Below are 27,810 nucleotides of genomic sequence, written 5' to 3'. Positions count from 1 at the left end.
ATATTATTAGTTTAATTAATATAATTTTTGACTGAACCAATGCTTTATATGTGGCCTAGAAGATTTATTCTGTAAAACACACACAAGTCTTCCTGGAAGACTTTTATAATAATGGTAATAACTCAACATCACTTTCCCTCCACATACCCCCTTACCCCATCTGCCCTGCTCTGCCCAACCCTCAGACTTCCACAGGCTCCTCGGAGATGCGGACATTAGCTTGCTGCTAAGTCACTTCAGTCGTGTCCGACTCTGTGCGACCCCATAGACGGCAGCCCACCAGGCTCCCCTGTCCCTGGGATTCTCCAGGCAAGAACACTGGAGTGGGTTGCCATTTCCTTCTCCAATGCATGAAAGTGAAAAATGAAAGTGAAGTTGCTCAGTCGTGTCCGACCCTTAGCATGGACTGCAGCCTACCAGGCTCCTCCGTGCATGGGATTTTCCAGGCAAGAGTACTGGAGTGGGGTGCCATTGCTTAGGAAATGGTAAATAAATTAGGTGTAAAATATGAATTCTGTCTGGTGTGATTTTTTTTTTAAGCTTAAGAGTTCAAATAGGATTCTGGGGACTTTTCACTTCTACATGATTTAATTCTTTGTCACCAGTTATGGAGTGAAGAAGAAGCTTTGAGGAAAAAGAGAGTATATGATTGGAGGAAACATCTCACAACCTGAGATTCTGTACACTCTGAGTGAAGACTGAGATTGCTATAATTTCTAACTATATGATGGCTTCCTATATAGAAGTCATTCATCATCATCATCCTTATCAAAATAGCTAACATTTATTTGTTTTATATCTTGCAGAGAATTCTTCCAGTTGGATTCTAACATTCTTGTGAGACAGATAGCCTCCTAATTGTGCAGATAAAGAAGTTGAGAGGATTTCAAGTCTATGGGGGAAGGATCTTTGACTCTAGAGCAGAGCTGTCTGATCTTTTTATGATAATGGAAATGTTCTCTACCTGTGCTGTTCAGTATGGTCACCACCAGCCATATGTGGCCATTGAGCACTAAAAATGGGGCTAACATCACTGAATTTTAAGTGGCTAGGGGCTCCCATATTACACAGACCATCTCTAAAATCTGTCCTGTTCTTTTCTTTGCCATATTTCCTCCATTTAATGCATAAATTCTGAAGACTGAAGGAGAGAATGAGCACAAACTCTAGGATCCAATTCTTTGGCTACAAAACTTTTCCAGCACCAAAAGGAATTACAGGAAGTTGGTTACCTGTGAACCTTGCATGATTTCGCTGTGCAAAGGTTGCTAGGCTGTGGAATATTCTGATTTGTCTGGGGCTCTTAATTATGTATGCTGTCCTCCCGAAAACCTCCAGGACAGGCTAAACCAAACTCTCTCAGTCTCTTTCTAGCCATATGGTCTTATGACAAACATGACTAATTCCTGCTCTGTATGGTCTGAATCTTGTTAATCTGCCAACTGCTTAGTAGCCATTATAAAGCAGCTTTATCTGGAGATTCTCATTAGAATGTGAAATTAGTCTAAGCCTAAACTACATTTTGCCAAATCCCCCCCTCAGTCTGCTCTTGAAATAGAGTCTGTTCACAATAGAGCTTTTGTTCCTTGAGTGTCAGGCTGTCTTCCATGAGGCCAGATACTCTGCTTAAATTTTTTTTTTTTTTTTATCAAATATATAGCATCATTTGCTGTAGCCTAAACTTTGGTAGCATTATACATGTATATATTTTTAAATTTTCAGGTCTGCACCAGAGGAAAAAATCCTTTGTTGTCCAATAAATAAATGTCTTTATGGCCTCATAAAAATAATTTTAAAATATTACTTTGTTAAATTTCATCTGACCTATTGATGCATCTAATTATTCCCTTGTCATTAGAATTTCTCAACATTGTCAAGAAACCACTTTGCTTTTCTATGCTCTTCTTCAGTGATGGTAAGTGATACAAAGAATCAGAAATGGACAGATTAAAACAAAATTAAAAATAAGGTTATACTAAAGAGGAGAGATATGTATATGAGGTTCCCCTAAAAATTTATAACTTATTTTTTTAAAATAACTTTTTATTAGGTTTTACAAACCAGTTCATGCTAAGATGAAAAATTAGAAAAATTAAAAAGTTAGCCCAAGACTTTCTTAAGTGACAAAGTTTTTTTAAAGTTTTTTTTTTTTTTGAAAATAAACTTCATTTCACCAAACTACTCTTTACTTAGTGAAATAAAGACAATTTTTAAAAAGGGAAAAAGAAAATGAACGTTTTCTATCATCATCCTTCTTAGGAAAAAAGGAGGAAACAAGGTCAAAATGAAGAATAATCTACTTACTTAAAGTGAGCAGATCTAGCCTTATAATGATCACTGCAAGGTCTTTTTCTCACTCTTACCCAGACCTGGAAATATGGCATGTTGGAAGGCATTTGTAGTACAGAGAAGAAAAATAAAACTTCCCTTGAATTCCACCTTGCATGCTGTTTAATTATTTTATTATACTTTATAAAGATAGTTATGACTTTGTGAAAAAACCTGCATTTTCATTGATGATTCATTTCTTGGTGCTCCCTGCCTCTGCCTTCTCCATTTCCCTTTCTAGAGTGTTTGCAAAGCTTGCCTAAAGGCAGAATAATTTCAAGTACCATACTATCAACACAGTTTTTAGAGTCACATAAGATTTTTCCGTGTTGTTGATTCTCCTTAAAAAATATTTATCAGTCCAACCAAAACACGGTGGGAGATAACTTGAACAGGAAATGAGTGCCACTTGAAGCCATATTTTCCTCTCTCTCTGCCAAGCACAGTTACCAAGCAGTAGGAGGAATTATTGTATGCTAGATAAGAGCTTGGGGTTTGTAGCCTGCTGCTCTTAGCATATCCTTATAATAGTTTGATAAGATTCTGAGTGTCGGTTTGCCCATCTGCAAAGTGGGGATGCCTATGTCTTCTTACTTATTTAAGTTGTTGTGAAGATTGAATGTCAGTTGGTTTGCACAGGGTCTGGACCATGGTAAGGGTGCAGTGAATGGCAGCCATTGTTATTTTTATCTGCAGGACACTGGGCGCTGGGTGGAAGGTAAAGAAGCCTTTGTGTTTGTCATTGTTTGGGCTGCATTGTGACTGCTCACTAAGTATCAATACTAATCATCAGAGAAAGTGGGTGGATGCTCTTTGGAAAGGGCACGAAGGGTCTGTGGAGGGCAAATGTCAGATTCTTTGATGTGCTTCTGGGTCATAGTTAGCTTCTCAGAAAACCCTCCGGACTCAAATTTGCCTTCTGCTGAATGTTGAGGTTTTCTGAGGCAGGGCATCTAAGAGGGAGAAGTTGAGAGAAAGCACAAGTGTGGGTGGGACTCCCCACAGAAAAAGCTGCCCACGGAATGCAGCTGGGAGTGGGGGTAAGGGGAGAGGGTGGTGGGGGTGTGGGTGGGAATTGAATCATCAATTGCTTTTTGTGAAGGGGTCCAAGATCTTAGATGCTCCTTGGGAGGGCTTAACTTTCAGAGAAGACAGGTTCCAGAAAAAAGTTTGTTGCTTGAGGAAAAAAGTGAAGATATTTTTATTTTTATTCTGATTTTGTTTTTGTTGAGGGACAGGGTGGGGTCCGGGAAAGATGGAATAGGTCACAGAAGCACTCAAAACTCCTTTGCAAATCTACTGGGTTAAAGCAGGTTTCATGTCTCACGTTCTAAACAAATATTAATTTATTTTATTTTTTTCCATCAGAACTGACTTGATCTTTGTTGGGGAGTTTTTGGTTAAGGGGAGAAACCCATTTTTTGCTGCAGATAACAATCTCTCCTTTCTTGGCTGTTCCTATCACTGGGAAAGAACTCTCCGCCACCAGCAGTGTTCCATATGGTATTGTTTGAATCTAGAAACAAGGGTTAACTGGAATATTGAGGCTATAACTTGAAAAATTACTTCCAAATAATAACTCCCCTAAGCTTTATTTTCCCCATCTTTCAAATGGGGATAATAATAATACCTAGCTTATAGGGTGTTTGTGAAGAACAAACATGACAACACTTGCAGAATAGTGGGCATGGCAATGGAGGAGTCAGCCCCAAGAAAACGTCTGTCGATACCGTGAGTGTTGCCAGACAAGTGCAAAGAAGCTTGGCATCTCACAGCTTATGTGGCTGATTTCTGAGCTTGGGACCAGTGAATTTCCTTCTGTCACAGTTTTCTGCCCTTAGGAACTTGTAGGGGCATGTTCCCCCAGCCCCCACCTCAATCAGAAGCCAAACTAGGGTTGGTGATAAAAGAAATTGCTGCTCCCAGTAAGCACAAACTTCCTAAAGTGGTGTCTTTTCAACACATTTTAATATATGATGACTTGAGATTTGTTCTATTTATGATGAAAAGATATTGGACAAAGCCGTGAGAAATATGTCACTGGAACACAATCAAAGCAGTCAGAGGGTGAAGGCTTTCTTACATATTCACTCTCTCACCTACCTGTGCTGTGGGTCCTTGCCTCTCCCCACCCCCTCACTCACGCAGTTACAGGAACTCGTCTGTCCTCTGCCTCCAGGTACTGGGGTCTCAGGTCCCCTTTCCTCCCCAGGCTCTTCTCAGGGTTGAGTCATGCTTTATTTGGAACCTAGGGCTATGTGAGCCCCCTCTCCCATAGTCATAGGAAATGAAGGTAAAATGAGGTGAAGGTGCTTAAAAGTCTTAATAAAAGTAAAAAAATGAAGCCTGTCAATAAGTGGTGCCTTTTTTGAATCTTCCAAGCATGGTGATAGACTGTGCTGCATCTGCCACATTTTCACCTTTGTGAGCAACACTTGCTAAATACATGGTTAGGCTCCCAGATGCATTCTGGGGCTATGAAACAGAGCTTGTATGATGCTTCATTTTTGTTTTTCCTGTTTTGAGCTAATTATTCCACTGTAAAGATACAGTGCATGCCTTTCAATCTAGGGAGTATTCTGTTTTCCCAGTGCCTCCCAAAGCGGTTTATCAGAAAAAGCTGGGAGCCGGGTTGGTCAAACAATTATAGACCTTGCCCTTGAGGATAATTCACTGGATCTAGGGTGGAGCCTAGGGAAACCTATTTTCATCACCCCTCCTGGAAGATTCTGATGGGGTCAGTTCATAGACCCGTGTTTAGGAACTGCTTTTTCAATTATACACACACACACACACTTTGTCTCTGTCTGTCTCTCTCTCTGTCCTGCTTTCCAGCAGATAATAAATCCCTCCACAGGATCAGAAGCTCAGGGCCTCCCTTTTCCAAAGGAGACAGCCCTCAAGAAGATTTTGAATGATAAGAAGCCAGGCCTGGTCAAATTCCCAAGGATGGAATTTAACAGTGACTGATTACTCATCATCGGCTATTTTAATGTTATAATAAAGATGAATGAGAACTTGGGAGACGATCTCTCTATAACTCACCTGTAGCAGTTAGTGCCCTGTTGGCCATGGGATAGGCTGCTGGGCCCTGAGAAGGGCACTTATTAGTTAATAAGTATGCACTGTGCTTATAGAGTGTTTTATTAAATGACAAAATCCTAAACATACAAGAGTCCTATTTTGTGGCCCATATGCCGACTAAATTCCCGATGAATTTAATAAGCAAATGGCAGCTCATTAAAATTACAGTAGTTTTGCAGAGAAAATAGCTCCCCAGAGGAGAAGAAGGAAACCACTAGGCTACTAAGTTGATAGTCATCCCACGAGCTCCCTTCTCTTGCCCAAAGCTCACCAGTGGAAGAAAATCAGCTGTTTTGAAAAATCTTTGCTCCCGCCTGGCTTGTCTTCCTCTGTCTGAAAGACACTGCTTGCTCTTCCTAATCAGTTCCCAGTCTTGCTGACCTGGAAGCAATGGAGATAATAAGAATTTTGTGTGCATTTTGCTTAATAAAGAAGACATATAATATTAATTGTTGGGGGAAAATGAGTTGTTTTTCCATTTTGATATAGAAACCTCAGCTTGCTTTCTAAGAGATGATATTGTAAAGCAATAATTGCTTACTTCTATTAAATTAGCAAACTGCAACCTTTTGTTTCTGTTAGAGGTTACTAGAATGTTTTCTTTGCCTTCAGAAAAAGCACTGTGCCGTGCAGACCAAAGAGGCAGTTTCTGAGCTCCTCTCTTTCCCCCCCTGTACGTTCTAAGTGCCCATATCATGCCCAGACAGGCTTAGGACACAGTTCTCACCGCCTTAGTGTTCACTCTTTGGAGATGGCATCTTGAAGATCTCTTTTCAGAGCACATCATCATGCAAGTATCCCTCATCCTGAGACATGGGAAGAGTCTTTAATAATGCCAGAGGTGATAAGCCTTCCACTTCAGCTCCAGTATGTGCTTTGTGTTAAATATAGCATTCTAGAACCCTTGCCATTGCAGGTCCCTAAGGAGACCTCAGTCTTTGACAAATTATGCAAGGCAACAGAACAAAAAATACACTATATTAAATGATATTATACTATACTGTACTATAGCTTATATCAGTGCTATCCAATGAAACTTTCTGTGATGATGAGAATGTTTTATATCTGTTCTATGTAATAGGCAGCTACATGTGGTTATGGAGCACTTGAAATGTGGCTAGTGTGACTGTGGAACTAAATTTTAAATTGATTATTTTTTTTAGAACTTCTTTTTTCTTCAGCAGCTTAAAGTTTACAGCAAAATTGAGAAGAGGTATAAAGACTTCTCATGTACCCTCTGCCCCAACTCATGCACAGCCTCCCCCATTCTCAACATCTACCACCAGAGTGGTTCATTTGTTACAACTGATAAACCTCCCGTGACACATCATCAGTGCCCCAAGTACATGGTTTACATTAGAGTTCACTCTTGGTCTTATACATTCTGTAGGTTGGGAGAAATGTATAGGAAATATCCATCACTAATGGTATCCTATAGAATATTTTCACTACCCTAAACAATTCTCTGTGTCCTGCCTTCTCACCTGGTCTGCCTCCACCACTTCCACCATCTACTCACCACAGCCTCCAGCAGCCACTGATTTCCTTACAATTTCCATTGTCTTGCCTTTTCTGGAATCTCATAGATTTGGAGCCATATGGTATGCAGCCTCTCCAAATTGGCTTGTAAGGTGCATTTAAGTTTCCTCCATGTCTATTCATGGCTTGATAGCTCATTTCCTTTTGGTGCTGAATAATACTCCATTGTCTGGATGTGCCAGTGTATCTATTTACCTACTGAAGGATTTTGGTTGCTTCCAAGTTTAGGCAGTTATGAATAAAGCTGCTATAATATCTGAGTGCAAGTTTCTGTGTGGACATAAATTTTCAATTCCTTTGGGCAAAAGCCAAGGAATAAGATTGCTAGATCTTTTAATTTAATTTAATTATAATGAATTACAGTTTAAATTGAAATAGCCAGATGCACCTAGCGGCTACTGTATCAAGTAAGATGGTACACATACTAAAGCTTTTTCCAAAAGAATTTGAAACAAAGTAGGGCAAAACAGTATAACTTAAAAAAGAGAGGTTAAAAGGATTAAGAAAAGCAAGAGTGAGGTCATTTGGAGCCAAGAATAAAGGCTCAAAGCGTATGCCAGAATCTACCTCCATTATGGATTGGCCCTGACTTGGGCTCTGTGTTTTCTAACAGAGGAACATATGAAAGAGAAATCTCGTCAATTACCCACACGAGGATGCCGATCCCCCTCCTCCCCGCTGCAAGCAAACCATTTGTTTAGGAGAATTACAAAGTAATTGTAGTTCCAAGACCATCACTTCCACTCATCACTATGGGTGAGTGTGAATCATCAGACATATTTGGGAGCCTGACACCAGAAACTAAAAACTTGGACTTAATTATTTTCTGATTGAAATCAGCTTTCTGAAGAATGAGTAGAAGAAAATGACTTTTCTCCTCTGAGGCAACTTAATACAACATGGAGGCAAGGGTGGTGGGAACCAGTATAAATTTGGCACAAATTCAGTTCCCAATCCTTTATGAGGTGCTATCATGTGCAGACCACAGTGATGTGCTGGGGATACAAAGTGAATAAAGTAGACAGGCAGGGAACCCATATGCATTAATTACACGGTCTTCATAAAGTGCTTTCAGAATTCAGAGCGGGGGCACCTGGCTTAACCTGGGTTGTCTGAGCAAGTGAGTGAACCTGAGGGATGATGTTAGGCAAGGGGAGGTGAGATACTATGTCCAAGTCTTTAAGAAGAATTAAGAGTTAAGACGCAGACAGAAGGAGAGTGATTCTAAACAGAGAGAAAAGCATCTCAAAGTGAGCAAAATCAGAGCAGCTCCAAGGGACTGGGCTAGAAAATGCAAAGTTGGAGAGGATGTAGGAAGGTGATGTCATCAGAGGCACCAAACTTTCTGAAGAAACAAATATGGCAGCGATGTGTGAGGTCTCAGTCTGCTTGGAGATGCGTACAACAATTCTTCTGACAATAAACGTACTCATAAGGGTCAAAAATAAGATGCATGTCACATACCTCGAGCTCATTCAGACACATGTAGGGGGAAACCGAGAGACTTAAGTTCAAGTAATATTGTTAATATTCTCCATCAAACGTGGGATCCAGGCCAGACAGAGTTTTCTGTAGTAAGTTTTCTTTTCCCTTGGACTTCAGTCTGTATAATAATGTTTTGAGCTGTCTGTTGAGAAACATTCTGTAGACTAGAAGCAACTGACATTTTGGTCTTGGAGTAACTGAGTATGTATGGCTACAATCTGAGGGGGATAGATTTTTTTCAGCGGCATATCTTTGTTGGAGAGATTGTAAAGCCTGCTGCAAACGTGAAGTCACTGAGCCTTCCTCTTTGGATGGAAAAATGTGCTTGCATGGCCCATGTATAAATCAGTTTTCTTGCCTGAGATGGCAAAGAAACACTGAGATGAGAACTGAACTTCATAGGTTTGGAGAGATACACACCAGTCACGCACCAGGTGCTCCCTAAAGAATGGAGGCAAATACTGTCCACTCTAAGACACCACCAGTTATCTGGCCTCTGGGGCTCACTCTGGAATTCAGTGAGTATTTAGGAAATGCTCAGCACTAGACTGTGGGGCATAGTGAACAACAAGACAGAAACAGGTCTCTGCTCTCATGAAGCTCAAGTTCTGATTGGAGGATTTGACAATAATCAAATTAAGCGAAAGAATGTAAGATGGTGGTTGATGCCATAAGGCAATTTAACAGGGTCAAAAAACCGAGAATTACTCTACAGGGAAGGGTAGGGTGAGGTGTCTCTACGAAAGGGACACTGGGCAGACTTGAATGAGAAGGAGGCAACCATGCCTCCAAGATCCAGAGGGAGGGAAGAACAAAGACTTTTAGGAAGGAGTGGGATTGGCAGGTTCACTGGGTGCTGTGGGGTGATTCAGGCTCTCAAGATTTCTGAGAGTTCTGAAAGAGCCTGTCCTAATTTGATCCCAGTTTCACTACATACACACTATATGATTTTGGGCATGTGACTTCACCTCTCTAAACTTTTCTTTTCTCTACAAAATGGGAATATTATACAATCTACCACACGATGTTTCTTATAGGATAAAACTAGTAGAATATCTGACTAACAGTGAGCTTAAATAAGCATCAGTTCAGTTCAGTTCAGTCGCTCAGTTGTGTCCGACTCTTTGCGACCCCATGAATCGCAGCACGCCAGGCCTCCCTGTCCATCACCAACTCCTAGAGTTTACCCAAACTCACGTCCATCGAGTTGGTGATGCCATCCAGCCATCTCATCCTCTGTCATCCCCTTCTCGTCCTGCCCCTAATCCCTCTCAGCATCAGGGTCTTTTCCAATGAGTCAGCTCTTCGCATGAGGTGGCCAAAGTATTGGAGTTTCAGCTTCAGCATCAGTCCTTCCAGTGAACACCCAGGACTGATCTCCTTTAGGATAGACTGGTTGGATCTCCTTGCAGTCCAAGGGACTCTCAAGAGTTTTCTCCAACACCACAGTTCAATAGCTCTTCTTTAATAATTGGTTCAACAGAATTTTACTGAGAATCTACTATTTGTGCAGCCACTATGGAAACCATTATAGAGATTCCTCAAAAAATCAAAAATAGAACTACCATAGGATCTCGAAATGCCACTTCTGGGTATATATCCAAAGGAAATGAAATCATTATCTTGAAAATATGTCTGCACCTTGATGTTCACTGTAGCAGTGTTTATAATAACTAAGACATGAAAGCAACCTGAGTGTCCATCAATAGATGGATGGATCAAGAAAATGTGGTGTATGTATTTACTAGAATATTATCCACCCATTAAAAAGAAGGAAATCCTACTGATAACATGGATGGATCTTAAGGATATTATGCTAAGTGAAATAAATCAGGTAGAGAAAGACAAATACTGTATGATCTTACTTATATGTGGAATTGAAAAAAACTCATAGAAACAGACTGGTTATTTACCCCAGGTCAGGGTGGGGTGGGATGGGAAGTGGGTAACATGGGTAAAGGTGATAAAAAGGTAAAACCTTTCAGTTTAAATGAATTAAGTCCTGGTGTAATGTGCAGCGTGGTGACTATAGTTAACAATACATATAATTTATACAAAGATTACTAAGAAAGATCTTAAAAGTTCTCATCACACACAAAAAAATATAGCTATATGAAATGATGGATGTTAACTAAACTCATTGTGATGACCATTTCACAATATATACATATATCAAATCATTATGCTGAAAAAAATTATTATGTTGTATATCCTAGACTAATACAATGTTATATGTCAATTGTATCTTAATGAAACCGGGAAAAATAGTGAGAAAGAATTTTAAATTGAGTAATTACAAAACCCTGGGAGGGTTTTCTGTAAAATGAGACTAATATTAATTAGCCTGTCTACAAAAAAACAAGGTTCTGGAGGGGACAATATATGTGAAAATGAATTTCAAGTCAATAGGTGAAATAATAATGCAAGGACTTGTAAAATTGTAGTCAATGGCCTAGAAGAGTAGGCAGAGTTAACACATGGTTAACCTAGGCACGTGGAGGAAAAAAATAATAATTATTATTCCAGTATATTTTTTGAACATCTGTTTACTATGTTTCAGTCTTTGTGCTGTGAACTTTTTGCCAGGGTATCTTCTACTGTGAGCTAGTCCTAACGTTTGGGGAAAGAGTTCCCTCTTTAGGCTATGACTTTAGGGTTGAAAGAAGACATATTCACAGGGGAGAGGCTCTTTATTGCCACATCACGGATGGTGTTTGTGAGCTAAATGTTGGGTTATTGTACCTCAAAACGTTTATTTTCCCAATAATAATTATTGTGTTCCTGTTCTATGTTAAGCGATATTTTAGGTACTGGAGACAAACAGAAAATAAAATAAAGTCCCTGGGCTCATGGATTTTACAGACTCTTAGCAAAGGGTTATCAATGTCAAACTTGATAGAGATTTCAACAGATAATCCTGGAAAGACATGAGATACACCTATTGTAACCTTTTTCTGGGCACAACAAACACCAGATGTTTGGAAGAAGGATTCCACTTGGCCACCAAAGTTTTCACCACTCTAAATCTGGAACCTAATTTTCAGGGTTCAACAGGTGGATAACATAGGAAATTGGAATGGTGATCTAAGCCATTGGCTCATTTTCTTGATCAAGGAGAAAATTCCATGGCAGCACATTGTGTATATGAAAGGAGCTTAAGTGTTGGAGTCAGGCAAACTTGGGTGTGAAGGCTGTTCTTAATCTTAAACCTTAGTTTTCTCCTCTGTAAAGTGGGGATAATATCTACCTGCATTTTTGAGCAAATTAAATGAGATAATATAAAGTTTCCAGCACAGTACCTGATATTGGCTTGCAATGAATGCCACTTTCTAGCTCTCTCCTTCCTTAGCCACGCATACCCCAACCACCAACACACATATAAGCTCAAAAAAGCAAATCTCAGCAATCAATTTGGCTCGTGATTGAGCTCAATGATAAAAACTTTGTTAAGGCTAGAGATCTGAGGCGTCATATGTGGAATATATTATCCCAGGTGCCCACCACCTCCTGGTCTGAGATGAAGTCTTCTCAGTTTTAAAAAAGGGAGAATGATGGCTATTGACAACAATCACTTAGCTGGTTGAGAGGATTAAGTATGATAAATATATAAAAGTTGTAGCATAGTGCCTGGCACAAGGCAAACAAACATGCCTATTATTTATATGCAGATATTTTAGTCTCACCGCATAAGATTCCCAGACCAAACTGTCATTGTGGATTGGTCTCAGGAAAGAGTGCACACTCATGGACTGAGAAGCCTCTTGTCCTAAATAGGCAAACTCTAATCTCATTCGCTCTTGGGCACTGGCAGTATGCTGTCTCTTGGCAAATAAAGTCAAATAAAGTACAAATAAAACATCACTTTGGACATTGGACAGACAGCATGTAGGATTAAGTATGAAGAAACAGAAACTTACAGGGTGTTTTCTTCTAGGACACAAATGGGTAGAAAGTCAAAGAAAATGAGACTTTTATGAAAATTTCACATTTTGGTTTGCTAAATAGAAATTGGAAGGACTGATGCTGAAGCTTTAATACTTTGGCCACCTGATGGGAAGAGCCAACTAATTGGAAAAGACCCTGATGCTGGGTAAAAGGAGTTGAAGGCAAAAGGAGTTGTGGCGGCAGAGGATGAGATGGTTAGATAGAATTATTGACTCAGTGGACATAAATTCGCACAAACTCTGGGAGATAGTGGAGGACAGAGGATTGGTGTGCTGCAATTCATGGAATCGCAAACAGTTGGACACTGTTTACCAACTGAACAAAAACGACAACAAATAGAGAATACTAAAAGTATGAGTAGCATTATGCTTGGAAAATCATCCCCAAAGTATAAGTTTTACGTACATATATTCATTCAACAAATATTTATTAACAGCCAGTATTTTCAGGACAATATTTTCTGACTTTTATTCTAGGATCGCAGGCACCCATTTCATTGTGTTTCTTGTGTACTCATCCCTAGCTTATTCTGAAGGTGTAGCTAAAACTTCATCTAACAACAAAAAAGTCAGCATATTAATAAGAAATGCATGCCTTTTCTTTTGATTAAACTTCACATTTTAATTAGTAACTCTCAGGACAATGCAGTGGACATTACTGTCAACATAATAATATAATAGGTGATCCAGAAAGACCTTGGCCAAATTTGTTCCAATTATACAGTAGGAAGAAGACAGCTTAGGCTTTGCCAGAGTTAGCAGTTCCCAAACCCTTCAGGAAAGGACAGAATCTAGTCTGAACACTAATTTACATATATATATATATATAAAATTTTATATATACAAATATATGTATAAATATGCATATATAAAATATATATGTATATATCTCAGTTTTGACTTCTGATATGTATGATAATGATAGGATTATAACCCAAGGGATAAAATACCCAAGATTTCACATTGATATAAATACATGATTAAATCAATAAATACATGAGAATGAGGGGAAAACTCTTCCTCAGTGAGGAATTCCAAATAATAAATACAGAAGGAATGAGAGAAAAAGAAAATCCCATTAGAACACCACAGGAATAGCTGTTGCAGGCAACATCCATTGAGGAATTCTAAAAATAGTGGATGAGACTTCACAGAGAATTTTGCGTAGCCTCAAAGTATATTCTTCAAAATGTTTGTTTATTTCTGTGGCAGTTTTAACATGTGTTTGCAAATTCTTAGATTCTCTCCCCTCCAGGAACTGGAATTTAATTTGTTTCCCCTTGAATGTTGTCTGGACTTAGTGAACTGCCTCTAATGAGAAGGGAAAATTAGTAACATTTCCTTGAAGTGTTAACACTACTTTAATCAAGTGATCAAGGTCAACATTACCACTGATAAGACATGTGCAGGGGACACATCACCCCTGTGCTCTTCCTTCCAAAAACCTCTAACTCAGCCGAATCCTGAGAAAGCATCAGGCAAACTCAAAATTGATGGACTCACAACAAAATGTCTGACTTGTCCTATTCGAACATGTCAAGGTCTTGGAATACGAGGAAAGACTGAGAGACCATCAAACACCAGAGAAGATAACTACAATAATGTGGTTCTCTGGATGGGATCCTGGAACTGAAAAGGGGCAAAGACCAGAGAAATCTCAATAAAGACTACAGTTTAGTTAGTAGTTCTGTGTGTGCCTGCTAAGTTGCTTCATTTGTGTCCTATGCTTTGTGGCCCTATGAACTGTAGCCCGCCAGGCTCCTCTGTCCATGGGATTCTCCAGACAAGAATACTGGAGTGGCTTTCCATGCCCTTCTCCAAGGGGATCTTCCCAACCCAGGGATCCAACCCTGGTGTTTCTTACATCTCCTGCATTGGCAGGCCGGCTCTTTGCCACTAGCCCCTGATAGTATTGTACCAAGGCCAATGTCCGAGTTTTGATAATTGTGCCATGGTTATGTAAGATATTGACATTAAGAGAAGCTGGGTGAAGGACAAATGGGAACTTTCCTCCGTGACACTTCCACAGTCTTTCCTGTCTTTTATGACTTTTGAAGAGTACTGGCAGGTTATTTTGTAGAATATTTCTGGATTTGGATTTTTCTGAATTTGATTTTATCTGATGTTTTATGCTTTTCTGATCATATAGACATTGCTCTTGTTGTAAACAAAAAAAACGCATAATTCAAATAAAAATATTTTCTCCATGGACAACACCTGGGCTGTGTTTTCTGACGTTAAACACACTCCTTTGTCAGGAATTAATTTTTATATATTAAGCCTTTTCTAAGGCTCTGAATGTGGGCTTTGTGTTTTTTTTGGTTCCATCTTTGGTGGAAATGAAGAACCATTTTAAGTCTAGTCCCTTTCACAGGATTCAAGCTGACAGCACAGGAGCAGGTTGCTTCCCTCGGTGTGGGAGGAGAGCACCTGGAGTGGCAGGGCCTCTCTGTGACCCATGCAAATGTGCCTCCAGGGTTGTTGAAATGAGGGCAGCCTCCTCAACCCAAGGTTCTGGCACACCCACCCAAGCACCCTTTCTCCCTTCTGTTGCCAGCCCTTAGGTGCCGACCTCTTCAGGTCTCTGCCTGTCAGACGCTTGCCTTTGGCCTGGTCTCACCCTCTCATTCCCTTTATAATAAAGGGAGTGGAGACTGTCGGCATCTCCAAATGCTCTCTCTGCCTTTTGAAGCTTGGAGAGACTCTTTGCACTGGCATAAATCAAAGGCGAGGGAACTTATTCATTTAGCTCGTCAGAAAAATCCCACTGTCATCATGTCACATACAGGAGTTTATTCTTTTAATAGCTTTATTCTTTTCCTGTTAAGAAAGGAATTGTTCCAGGGCACTCATTCCATCGTGTGTATTAGCCATTTCATTTTTCACAGAAGGGAAAAAAAGCCTTTCCACACATGATTAATACTGCCGTTGAATACCAGAGGAGCCGACCATGTGCTGGCTTTGGGCCATCCATCAGCAATTTAGCATCTGTAATCTAGCCACAGTGAGTCACTGTGAACATCATGAACAAATCATGGCTGCTCCATGGTCAGAGTAGTTTACAGACCTCATGTGAGCAGAGCATGCATTTTCCCTTGGGATTTGAACAAGAGGATGATCTAAAGGAAGGAAAGCCACATATGAAAAGAGGACCCACAGATTTTTGTCTTTAAAACCTTTGTATTAGATTCTTGCCAATGGGAGTTCAAAGCCCGGTCCTCACCCCTCTAGTGAAGTCTGAGGCTCATTTTTTTTTTTTTTTTTTTGGAAAGAGGGCATAAGCTTGTCAGAATGGTGTTGTTTGCTGAATCTCAACAGTGGCACTAACATTCTTTTATTTTTTTTCTCTCCCACGGGTCTCAGTTGTGAGGGTACACAATTCTTGCCGTAATGCTCCATGTAGATCCCTTCTATCAGATGCTCAGGCCTGGTGAAAATAGCACAGTGTGTCTCTGAGTCAGTGGACTGGGTTCGAGTCTCCACTTGCACCTTAGCATTTGTCTCTGGATGAGCCACTTGCCCTCTCTGGCCTTCCAATTTCTCTGGGTTGTTAATTTCCACTGCACAGGACTGTGGGAGACACCATGGAGCAGGGCTCACGTTTGTGCTGGTGCCTGACGCATAGTAGGTCCTCTCAGAACATATGTTTCTGCTCTTTCCTTCCTCTTTCCTCTCCAAAGAGAACAAGGTGTCTTGCCAGGATTAACCAATCAAGACAACTTTTCTGGAAGTTAGTTGAAGGGCAGATCCTTTAGGAGAACACGAACAGCTTTATAAATTGCCTTCAAAAGTCGCACCAAATCCTTCAGTCAGTTTTAAAGGAACTGTTTACCGCTGCATATGGCAGTCATTATTTGGAATAATAAACCCTCTGAGAATCTGAACATTCGTGGGCCAACAGATGGGTCAACCTGCTTCGCAATTTAACAAAGTAATTTATTTCAATCACTTGGACAGCGCATGTGAAGATTACTAATTCAGTTCACAAGCGAAAGGAGCAAACATGAGGATGGGGCTGAATTGTGCAGCCATTATGGAAATGCACACCTGCTCAATTGGTTCTGAGACTGTCTTCATTTCGATTAGTGTTTCCTTTTCTTTGAAGGTGTGTATTAAATTGCTGTGGATTCTTCTGCTGAAACTCATGTGCTAATTGGTGTCAGGATGAGATAAAGATCTCACTGAAAATTTATACCGTAGCGTAGGTAAAATTAAGGTCGTCAAAGTTGGCTTTGGGAAGTAAAACAGGTGTATCAGAAGTATATTCTTATAATAATTGGGCGATGTGTTTTCTTTTTTCTTGAAACTGTCTTCCTAGGACTTAAGGGGAAGGAAAAAGGCCAGGATCTTCTGTCCCTCATCTTCAAATTTGTTTCAGTCACTCACATCTTGACCTCATGTGACTCTCTCCAACCATTTTCTCTCAGGAGCCAAAGGGAGTGAGGAATAGAAAAGCTGGTTAGAGAGATTCTTGGCAGAAGTTTGTATGGTGTTCAAAAATGGGATTCGAGTTGTTAAAAAGAACTGGGGCAGAATCCCCCTCGTCTTCCCATCTCTTCACCCTGCATCTCAATACTGAATTGAACAGAACTTCCACGTCAGGAAGCTGCACACAGAAGACGGAGCTGGTTTGAGTTCAAGAACTGCCAGATATTATGTAAGGTTGCTAATGCTGCAAGACTGTGTTGTTGCAATTTTTGAAAGAGAATTTCTTTCTTCTATATGGTCTTTTTCCACTTTGATGTCTGTAGTTATTACTTTGATATAGATGACTTCCCTTCTCCTCACCAGCCCTCCTCAAATGTTTATGAAGTTGCCTTTGTCTCTGTCAGAGGTCAGGCCGACTTACTGAGATTCTAATCCTATGCCATCCCCGTGGTCCTCCTTCCTTCCCTCCCCACTCTCTCCACCCGCCCTAACAGCTCTGCATTCCCTGCTCCCTGTTCAAACCATTTAGATGTCCCACATTCCCAACCCTCTACCCTGCCTTTTCCAAGAACTGCAAGCTCAAAACATCTCAAACCACATTTTGTTTTACTTTTTGTTTTGACTTAAAAAAAAAAAAACATTTTATTTTGTATTGGAGTATAGCTGATCAACACTGTTGTGATAGTTTCAGGGGGATAGCAAAGGGATTCAGCCATACATATACAAGTATCCATTCTCTCTCAAACTCCCCTCCCATCCAGGCTGCCACGTAACATTGAGCAAAGTTCTTGTGCTACACAGTAGGTTCTTGTTTGTTATCCATTTTAAATATAGCAGATTGTACATGTGGATCCCAAACTCCCTAACTATCCCATCCCCCCATCCTTCTCCCCTGGCAACCATAAGTTTATTCTCTAAGTCTGTGAGTCTGGTCTCAAACTCAACTTTCCAGCTTTCCCTCAATCAACAAATGAGTTCTTCTTCCCAAAGTTCCTCTTCCCAGGAATGGGAGCAGTAGCCCTCCTAGCCCACCTCCTTGGTCATCGTTCCTTAAAAATCTGACCGGTTATCAAGAGATGTAGGCTTTTCCTCTGCCTTGTGCTCCACCTTCTCCTGCCCTGTCCGTTGCCTCAGGTAGGGCCCTGATGCCATCCACCTGCATTGATATCAGGCCTGGCAGAGGCCTCTCCTCCTCCAACCTCTCTCATATACTCTGCGTTATCTGCCCACTTGGCAGATTGGTCCTCCTGGTACCAGACCTCCCCCAGCTCCTTAGCACCTCCAGAATTAAATGGAAACTTGTCAGCCTGAGACTCAAAGCCCTTTGTAGAATATAGTCATAATCTCGCTTTCCATTCCTATTGCTTACCCCTCCCTTTAGTCACTTTACGTGTAAGATAAACAAGAGTACTAGCTATTCCTCGAATGCATGTTCGCCTTTTCACCTCTGAGCATTGCAGATGCTGTTCCTCTGCCTGTAGGGCCGTTGTTGAAACACTGCAGTTGAAACTCTATCCTCCCTTTAAAGTCCACTTCAAATGCTTCAGGAAATCTTCCCCCCCCTTCTCCCTACCCTTCCGGAGCCAGATGCGTGGTCCTCTCTTTTGAACACTAGTTGCTCTTTGATTCTCTAACTGTCTTACGGAATTTATCTTTCTCTAACTTGCACTCAGATCAATCCCATTCCACAAGTGTGTGTGTGCTCAGTCACTCAGTTGTGTCTGATTCTTTGCTACCCCATGGACTGTAGCCTGCCAGTCTCCTCTGTCCTTGGGATTTTCCAGGCAAGAAAGCTGGAATGGGTTGCCATTTCCCACTCCAACGGACCTTCCTGACCCAGCGATTGAACCTGTGTCTGCTGCATCTCCTGAATTGGCAAGCAGATTCTTTGTCACTGTGCCACTTGGGAAGCCCCCACAAGTGTATAAGAAACACCTATTTGGAGCCAGAGTCCACGGTGTGTGCTGTGGACAAACAAGATAAACAGGGTCTCTTTCCTGATGGATTTTATCATCTCAGGGAAGAGGCTGATAAGTAAATGTGCAAGTACCATAAGATAATGAAGTTGGATCCTATTTGGTGGTACCTCAGAGAAGAGCTGCTCACAAGAGCTGGGCAGAAAAAGGAGGCACAGGGTAGGGAAGGAGGGACCCTCAGATGACCCTCAATTATTCATATTTTAATTTACCTTTTCAAGCTGGACATACTCTTGAGGGAAACTGGTTCACATCACTGCATCACCTTAGCTCTGGGTATTGTCCCTGCACATCAGCACTTAAACAACTGTGGAAAGGTATTTTTGTAGAGTTCCTGAGTCTTAAGTTTGCATAAAGGTCTCTTGTGGAGAAATGGCAGCTTTGGGAGAAAAGTAAAACAGAATAAAATGCAAAAAGAATTTTTGACTCCAAAGCTTATAATCTTTTCCAGAGCTGGAATTGATTACTGTGCATCTCCTGTCTCTACCACTAAGCCCACTTCACAGCTCTCACAAATAAAGGCTTTGAAGCTGAGCTCAGGAAAAAAATGCCTAAAGCTAGTGGCTTTCCTGTCTGCTAATGTCCTCAAATCTCCCAGGCCCTTCCGTACAGTGACTTACATAGACCCCACAGTAGGGCTAGAGTAGTGAGTAATGAATTCAGAATGTGCTGCAATTTGGAAAGAAATGTTAGCCTTGTAATGTACTGACTGGGACCTACAGACTGCCTACTTGTTGGCCAAGCTCTTTCCTTGGCCTTCCTGGGACTGGTCTGCTGTTCTCACCTCCTGGTGGTTAGTCTGGTCACGTGATTGAGTTCCAGCTCATGGATGTAAGCGGGCCTTGTGGGTACCACTTCAGTCTCCATCTTCTTTCTCTTTGCTGCAGAGCTCCCCATGGAAGGTGCAGAGTCAGAGATGGAAGCAGTTAGAGTTCCCACACCTTGATGTGGAAGCTGCTCGCCTACTCAGCACACCCACGTTGAACTGTTAGGTGAACAGGAAAAAAAACTTCCCCTATGTTAAGCCACTGAGATTTGGGGTTTATTTGTTAGAGCAGTTGGCATAACCTTAACTAATACATTCCACTTTACACTGTGTGAAGGAAAGTGAGGATGAAGATGTAAAACATCCCTCATGGGCTCCCGGTGAGACCAGATGTGCCTTTCGGTGGGTTTGCTGCTGTGTCTTTGAGTGCCCTCGGTGGGCCTTTGGAAGCTGTTGCTTTGAGATTTGTTCAATAGTATGTTTGAAGTTATTCTGCTTTAAATTAAAAAATCAGTAGTTTGAATGTGGATGCAAATTCCTAATAGATTCTGCAACTGGAGAAAAATTTCCAGATGTTTCACAAAGCACTAAAATATTGTACATTGTTTTCTTTTTCAATGGGAAATTATTCACAGGGCAATAAAAAGTTGTTTTTTCAGTAAACAGATTATGTTTCAGTCTGCGGTGTGAACACTTAAATGGAACGATGCAATATGCCACTTTTTAAAAGAGGGTTTTAAACATGTCAGTACAAACCTTTCAGTCCTCTGTCCCATAAATTCAACTTTTAAAAATGAAATCAACCTGAGCCCTGTGAAAGCTCATACTACTATATCAAAACCAGTGGAATTTGCCTGTTTATTGCCACCTATGGAATGTGGCAAAGAAACATTCTTTTCACATGGGACAATTTCTTCAACTTTACACCAAGTGAGATTTAATTGCTTTCACTTCCTGGAATCATTAGGCATTAGTCCTGCAGGGGGTGGAGCCCAGAGGAGACGCTGAAAAATAAGTCTGTATTTAATACATTTCACCTTGGACTTGTATCCTTCTTTCTCCTACCACTCGTATACAGTAGGTTTCAGCCTGGGAAGCCACTTTAGAAGCATTTAAAGAGATGGGAAATTATGGAGAAAGAAGAAATAACAAGTGTCTTATTGGGAGAACACATCAGAGGTGGACTGGCCCAGAAAGCAATGGCTAGTCACACCACCATCATTACTATCAAACGATTGGAATATCTCATTCTTCCAAGTTCATTTCCTGGTGTGTTCTTGTCTTCCTAAGAAAAGTAGTAGGTGCAATATCAGGTAAGCAAGATGCCCGAGCAATTCTTTCACTGAACTATGTTGTATCACAACCAGTAAAATAGGAATTGTATAGGAAAGTACCGTGAAATCATTTTATTCATATGACAGTAGGTTGTTACATTTTTAAAGGGATTCACAGATCATATTTAATTATAAATCACATATTAAAGTTCCTTACAGAGTATCTGAATGAAAATTATGGTAATTACTCAACAGAGAGGATGAAAAGGGATAAAATTAAAGATGCTTGTGAAAGTCACCAGCCAGAAATGAAGATAAACAACCTCTCTGCACAGACAAGGTAAAACCAAGGAAGCTGGAGCACTGGGGAGCACAATGCTTTCCAGATCACATACACATTGTAAAGCAAGGTCTACCCATGTGACATGTAAATGTTTTTCCTCACTGTTTGGATCCCACACACATGATAACCTGCAAAATGCTTGCGGTAATCACAAGACTGGGTACTGTTAGTTGCTGGCTGATACTTGAAGACCCTTCAGTCATCGGGAGACCCCAAGGATGGAATATTGAGTTGGAAGATGTACGAAGAAAGAATAGAGCATGACTTTGTTCTTGTGATGGATATAAAAGGGGAGAGACAACTAAGTGAGAGTGGCCGTTTCTTTATAGGCAGGAACTTCCCATTGTACACGTGTAGGTTTCACAAGTTCAGTATAATTGGATTCTGAGCTTCCCATATATATCTTAGTATTTTTTTTAAAACAGTAGAAATTATTTTTCCTAATGAATAGGGATAACTATAATCTCTGGGGGGGTTTGTGTGTGTGTGTGTGTGTGCGCATTTAAAGGATGAAGAACATAATTACTTCCTACTGAAGAATTGTCAGATGTGGTTTGTGTCGCAAACCCAAATTGATTAAAGTCTCTATATTTCACTGTTTGATGACCCGACTTCCAGTTTACTTTGAAGGCATATTTTTCAAGATCAGATAGAAGATATTTCATGTGACTGTTCATTAGTTTGATTTCGAGCTTATAAGTGTTTAGACAAGGGGTTTGGGAGCCACCATCTGCACTGTTCAACCAGGCCATACAACCGCTAGGGGAGGATCTGCTCTCATATATCTGCAATCACCCTAAAACTCTCAGCCTCTTCACTTTCTCTTCTTTACATCTAGTGTATCACCAAGAATTTTTGCCCTCTGACACCTGCCTAGATGTTCATTCCATTGACTTTCACCCCAGTGTAAAGTTTGGTTAGGAGGGGTTTCTCCTTATTATGGATTTTCTGGCACAAGAAAGAAATGCTTTCCAGGGGCCTATTTATAGATTCTTTCCTAGCTTTTGGGAGGCTATACTAGCCAAATGGACCCAGTTTCTGCATTTATGAGGCTTAGTGGGGAGACAGACATTAAAAAAAAAACAGACTACTTCATAGCTAGTTATCTACCATGTGGTCAGTGTGACAGAAGAGGCTGACAGAGTCTGAGTATGTTTGAGGCAGAGCTGCCTAGTCTTTTTGAGGCACTGACTCATGCCGAAATTGAGTAGGATTTACTTGAAACTTGAAGACCATTTTGGCAGAGCCTTAGTTCAGGAAGGCTGGGGTTGGGCAGTGTGCTGGAGAGGGCTGGAGCAGGTGGAGGGTTGGGGGTGGGGCTAGTTGTGCAGGCAGGCAGGAAGGATGGAGAGTTGGAAAGTCAATATCCATTATTAGGGCAAGAAGATTGGAATGGGCCTTGGCTAAATAAACATTGCTTGTTAAGATCTTAACCTGTTCATCCATGTTGGGTAAGTCCAAAACCATTTTTTTCAGCTGGGGTGAGCAAGCAAAGCTTCGTGGGCTATGATGAGACTCTATATTATGTCCTGAGAGCAAGCAGTTGGAAGCCACAAGAAGGGTTTAGACAGAGAAGTGCCTTCTGTTTATTAAATGCCACCAGCTAAACTACTGTCTTAAGCCAATAGAGTAAGTGGTCTCTCCTAATGTTGAGATCTCAGGTGGGGGTGTGTTTGTAACAAATCATGACAGTTAAGTTTTAGAAACTGTTTAAAGGATAAAGAGGCTAGTTAAGCATGAAGACATTAGATCTGCCTAATTGCTGTCTAGTCAAGGCTATGGTTTTTCCTGTGGTCATGTAGGATGTGAGAGTTGGACTGTGAAGAAGGCTGAGCACCGAAGAATTGATGCTTTTGAACTGTGGTGTTGGAGAAGACTCTTGAGAGTCCCTTGGACTGCAAGGAGATCCAACCAGTCCATTCTGAAGGAGATCAGCCCTGGGATTTCTTTGGAAGGAATGATGCTAAAGCTGAAACTCCAGTACTTTGGCCACCTCATGCGAAGAGTTGACTCATTGGAAAAGACTCTGATGCTGGGAGGGATTGGGGGCAGGAGGAGAAGGGGACGACAGAGGATGAGATGGCTGGATGGCATCACTGACTCGATGGACGTGAGTCTGAGTGAACTCCGGGAGTTGGTGATGGACAGGGAGGCCTGGTGTGCTGCGATTCATGGGGTTGCAAAGAGTCGGACACGACTGAGTGACTGAACTGAACTGAACTGAATTGCTGTCAATCTAACAAGCATGTGACTTCACTAAATGAGAATTGAACTCAGCACCTGACTTGTGACCATTTTTGCAACTCATTTTTGCAGTAATCTCACTCTTTATAAAATTTTCCTCTTAAAAGAAACCCAGGGTAAGAGGAACAGAAGCAAAGGCTGACATATCGGTCTTTGATATGGAAGTACAGTAGGCAGACAAGAATTTTCCCAGATTAGAAACAAATGTGTAATAGAAGTTGAAATATAAAAAATTCTCCATTTATCTTCTTGACTAAAGGGAGAAAAAAAGCATCATACACATTGTAGATCATCTGAGTTTTCAGCTGATGATTTGAAACATTTTTATAATAATTCAGTGGCTCTTTTTGAATAACCAGATGTTAATAATGGTTCCCTGCTATGTGATTAGGAATGAATCTGCCAAGAAAAAAATGAAGCCTTTTCTCTTGGGGGAAGTTGAGTTCCTTTCTGTTATTTTCCCAGGCTTCCTGGGGAAGTCTATCAACAGAGGAATAAATGATGGGAACAGGAGTCTGGCTGGTCACCATGAAATTATCAGCCTTATTTCTGAGTTCAGCCTTTATTATTTACATGCTTAGCTTGAAATATGATAAAAGTAGTAACTTTCCAATGATTCTGTTCCTTGAAATCTAACAGTCCTTATAGATTTGGAAGTTGAAAATTCTGTGCTATTTGAATAAAAATTTTTGTTGTGGTTGGTTGTGAAGGTCATGACTCTTACCCAAATTAAGAAATAATATGAATAACAACCTGGGATTCATTCCTATAGATAACATTTTTCTTGACAAAAATTTCCTTCTTTGAATATTTAAAAACTGCAACACTCTCTTAGAGATGCCCAGTAACCAGCCTGGATAATATTTGTTTTATTGTTCTATGTCTGATATGCCACCTGCTTTAATTTTCTCTTTAGTACTGAAGGTTCTATGCTAGGTTTGTCTCAGGTCTAGAATCCCTTTCAGAATAGTTACATTCAAGCATTAAAACACTCTGGTCTTTATTTTTATAATCTTCATTTATACTTAGTGGCAGAAGCGTTTCTTTTATGATAATCTAAAAATAGAGACACATATGCAGTGATCTCTTTCTATACCTCACTCTTCAGTCAACAAGCATTTATTGAAGGTGTCTTTGCTGATTGGTTGTTAACTTAGAGCTTTCAAAAACAGAAATTTATCACCTGAGAAATAGAGGAAAACAACAGAATGGGAAAGACTAGAGATCTCTTCAAGAAAATCAGAGATACCAAGGGAACATTTCATGCAAAGATGGGCTCGATAAAGGACAGAAATGGTATGGACCTAACAGAAGCAGAAGATATTAAGAAGAGGTGGCAAGAATACACAGAAGAACTGTACAAAAAAGATCTTCATGACCAAGATAATTATGATGATGTGATCACTCACCTAGAGCCAGACATCCTGGAATGTGAAGTCAAGTGGGCCTTAGAAAGCATCACTATGAACAAAGCTAGTGGAGGTGATGGAATTCCAGTTGAGCTATTCCAAATCCTGAAAGATGATGCCATGAAAGTGCTGCACTCAATATGCCAGCAAATTTGGAAAACTCAGCAGTGGCCACAGGACTGGAAAAGGTCAGTTTGCATTCCAATCCCAAAGAAAGGCAATGTCAAAGAATGCTCAAACTACCGCGCAATTGCACTCATCTCATATGCTAGTAAAGTAATGCTCAAAATTCTCCAAGCCAGGCTTCAGCAATACGTGAATTGTGAACTTCCTGATGTTCAAGCTGGTTTTAGAAAAGGCAGAGGAATCAGAGATCAACTTGCCAACATCTGCTGGATCATGGAAAAAGCAAGAGAGTTCCAGAAAAACTTCTATTTCTGCTTTATTGACTATGCCAAAGCCTTTGACTGTGGATCACAATAAACTGTGGGAAATTCTGAAAGAGATGGGAATACCAGACCACCTGACCTGCCTCTTGAGAAATTTGTATGCAGGTCAGGAAGCAACAGTTAGAACTAGACATGGAACAACAGACTGGTTCCAAATAGGAAAAGGAGTACGTCAAGGCTGTATATCGTCACCCTGCTTATTTAACTTATATGCAGAGTACATCATGAGGAATGCTGGGTTGGAATTGCCGGGAGAAATATCAATAACCTCAGATATGCAGATGACACCACCCTTATGGCAGAAAGTGAAGAGGAACTAAAAAGCCTCTTGATGAAGGTGAAAGTGGAGAGTGAAAAAGTTGGCTAAAGCTCAACATTCAGAAAACGAAGATCATGGCATCCGGTCCCATCACTTCATGGGAAATAGATGGGGAAACAGTGGAAACAGTGTCAGACTTTATTTTTCTGGGCTCCAAAATCACTGCAGATGGTGACTGCAGCCATGAAATTAAAAGATGCTTACTCCTTGGAAGGAAAGTTATGACCAACCTAGATAACATATTCAAAAGCAGAGACATTACTTTGCCAACAAAGGTCCGTCCAGTCAAGGCTATGGTTTTTCCTGTGGTCATGTATGGATGTGAGAGTTGGACTGTGAAGAAGGCTGAGCACCGAAGAATTGATGCTTTTGAACTGTGGTGTTGGAGAAGACTCTTGAGAGTCCCTTGGACTGCAAGGAGATCCAACCAGTCCATTCTGAAGGAGATCAGCCCTGGGATTTCTTTGGAAGGAATGATGCTAAAGCTGAAACTCCAGTACTTTGGCCACCTCATGTGAAGAGTTGACTCATTGGAAAAGACTCTGATGCTGGGAGGGATTGGGGGCAGGAGGAGAAGGGGACGAGAGAGGATGAGATGGCTGGATGGCATCACTGACTTGATGGACGTGAGTCTGAGTGAACTCCGGGAGTTGGTGATGGACAGGGAGGCCTGGCGTGCTGTGATTCATGGGGTCGCAAAGAGTCGGACATGACTGAGCGACTGAACTGAACTGAACTCCTCTTTTAGAAGCACTTATTGGACACAATATGTATAATATTTTGCAAAGGTGCAGAAGTTAATAACAACATTAATTACAACAACAGACTTACTTCATACGTACATTTCATATATGTTAACTCTGAGAGCTAACATTTGTTGCATGCAGTGGGCCAGGCACTAGTGTAAACATGCTTATTTTGGCTTATTTCTTCCTCAAGCCCTCTTTTGAGGTAGGTATCATACTATTCCCATATAGAGAAGAAGAAACAGATGTTCCCTAAGTTTAGTAATTTGCTTACCACCACATAGTCAGTGACAAAGCCAAGACACAATCCCAGAAAATCTGTTCTAAAGCCATCATTTCAGCGCTTTTTCAGTGGAGACCCACAGATCAGATGCCCTCAAAACATGATTCACAGATTGTTTTTTGGGGACCCACAAGATGAAAGGTTTTTCATGTTAACAGTAAGATGTTATTTGCCTTTTTTCACTGTCCTGACATTTACACTGAAGGTGCAAAAACAATGGCAGGTCAGCCTACAACCTCCTTAGCAAGAATCAAGACTTTGGCATCAAACTGGTACTGGTGGTCATTTGTTCTTCAGTGCCACACACTCCCAGGGGGAAAAAGCCAGTTTCACTTAAGAACATCCTTAATGAAGAAGTAAAAAAATTATTACCTTTATTAAACCTTGAGCTTTAAGTACACATCTCTCTAATATTCTGTAGGACAGACAGGGACATGCACATAAAGCTCTCTTGCATGCCAGATGACAGCGACTGTCTTGAGGAAAAGCTCTTGCACTCTAGTTTGAGAAGTGAGTTGAAGAGGTACTACTTTCACAAAGCCCCATTTTCACTTGAAAGAATAATAGACACATTATGGATATTTCGCATTGGCATATTTAGTAGATTTTTTTACAAGAATAAGCAAGGTAAGCTTATTGTGTTGAAGAATCAAATGATAGTATTTATCGCTAATACTGAACTTGAGCTTTCAAGAGAAAATTAGAATTTTGGAAAATATTCACCACTCTCAGCTCAATAGCTTCAGAATACTTAAAGACTTTTCTGACAATATCAGAGGTGTTAATAACATGTAATTTTACATATTGTAAAATTAAATGTATCAACATTTGCAAGAGGGTATAACTTAGTAAACCCATATTTCCCTAATACCCTATGCTTGATGTTAAAAAAGTTATGAGTAAAAGATTCATTCAAAGTGCAATTAGAAAATGGATTTTAATGTAACAGAATAAAGTTAATTTTTATAGTTGCAGATTCCACATCACAATGAACCTTTAAGAAACTACCACTTATTGAGTTTTGGTGTAATATCAAAGAAGATCCAAAATTATTTGGTAAAGTTATCAAAATGCTCTTTATTCTTCTAACATTTAACCATGATGCTGGGTATTCTTTACATACTTCAATCAAAGCAACATACTGCAACAGACTGAATGTAGGAGTAGATATGAAAACCCAGCTGTGTTCTATT

The 27,810-nt window shown here is 40.5% G+C and overlaps 1 long non-coding RNA gene across 2 annotated transcripts in view; it reads right to left on the bottom strand.

Moving 5' to 3' along the window:
* Positions 1-27,810, bottom strand: part of LOC147374089 (uncharacterized) — a 72,272-nt gene that overhangs the window by 9,610 nt on the left and 34,852 nt on the right. Inside the window, exons 1-2 of one of the 2 annotated variants that reach the window (XR_015163184.1) lie at positions 5,954-6,084; positions 5,684-5,793 (exon numbers count right to left, since the gene is read on the bottom strand). This is a non-coding gene — a long non-coding RNA (uncharacterized LOC147374089). Of the gene's footprint in view, positions 1-5,683; positions 5,794-5,953; positions 6,085-27,810 lie in introns of those variants that run through there. The other variant, XR_015163183.1, reaches the window with a different exon arrangement.

The sequence above is a fragment of the Bos grunniens genome, chromosome 4 (genome assembly GCF_055505025.1).
Source record: "Bos grunniens cultivar Pamir isolate PY7600 chromosome 4, Bosgru_T2T1.0, whole genome shotgun sequence".
Lineage (NCBI taxonomy): Eukaryota > Metazoa > Chordata > Mammalia > Artiodactyla > Bovidae > Bos > Bos grunniens.
This window is presented reverse-complemented; position numbering and strand designations above follow the sequence as displayed.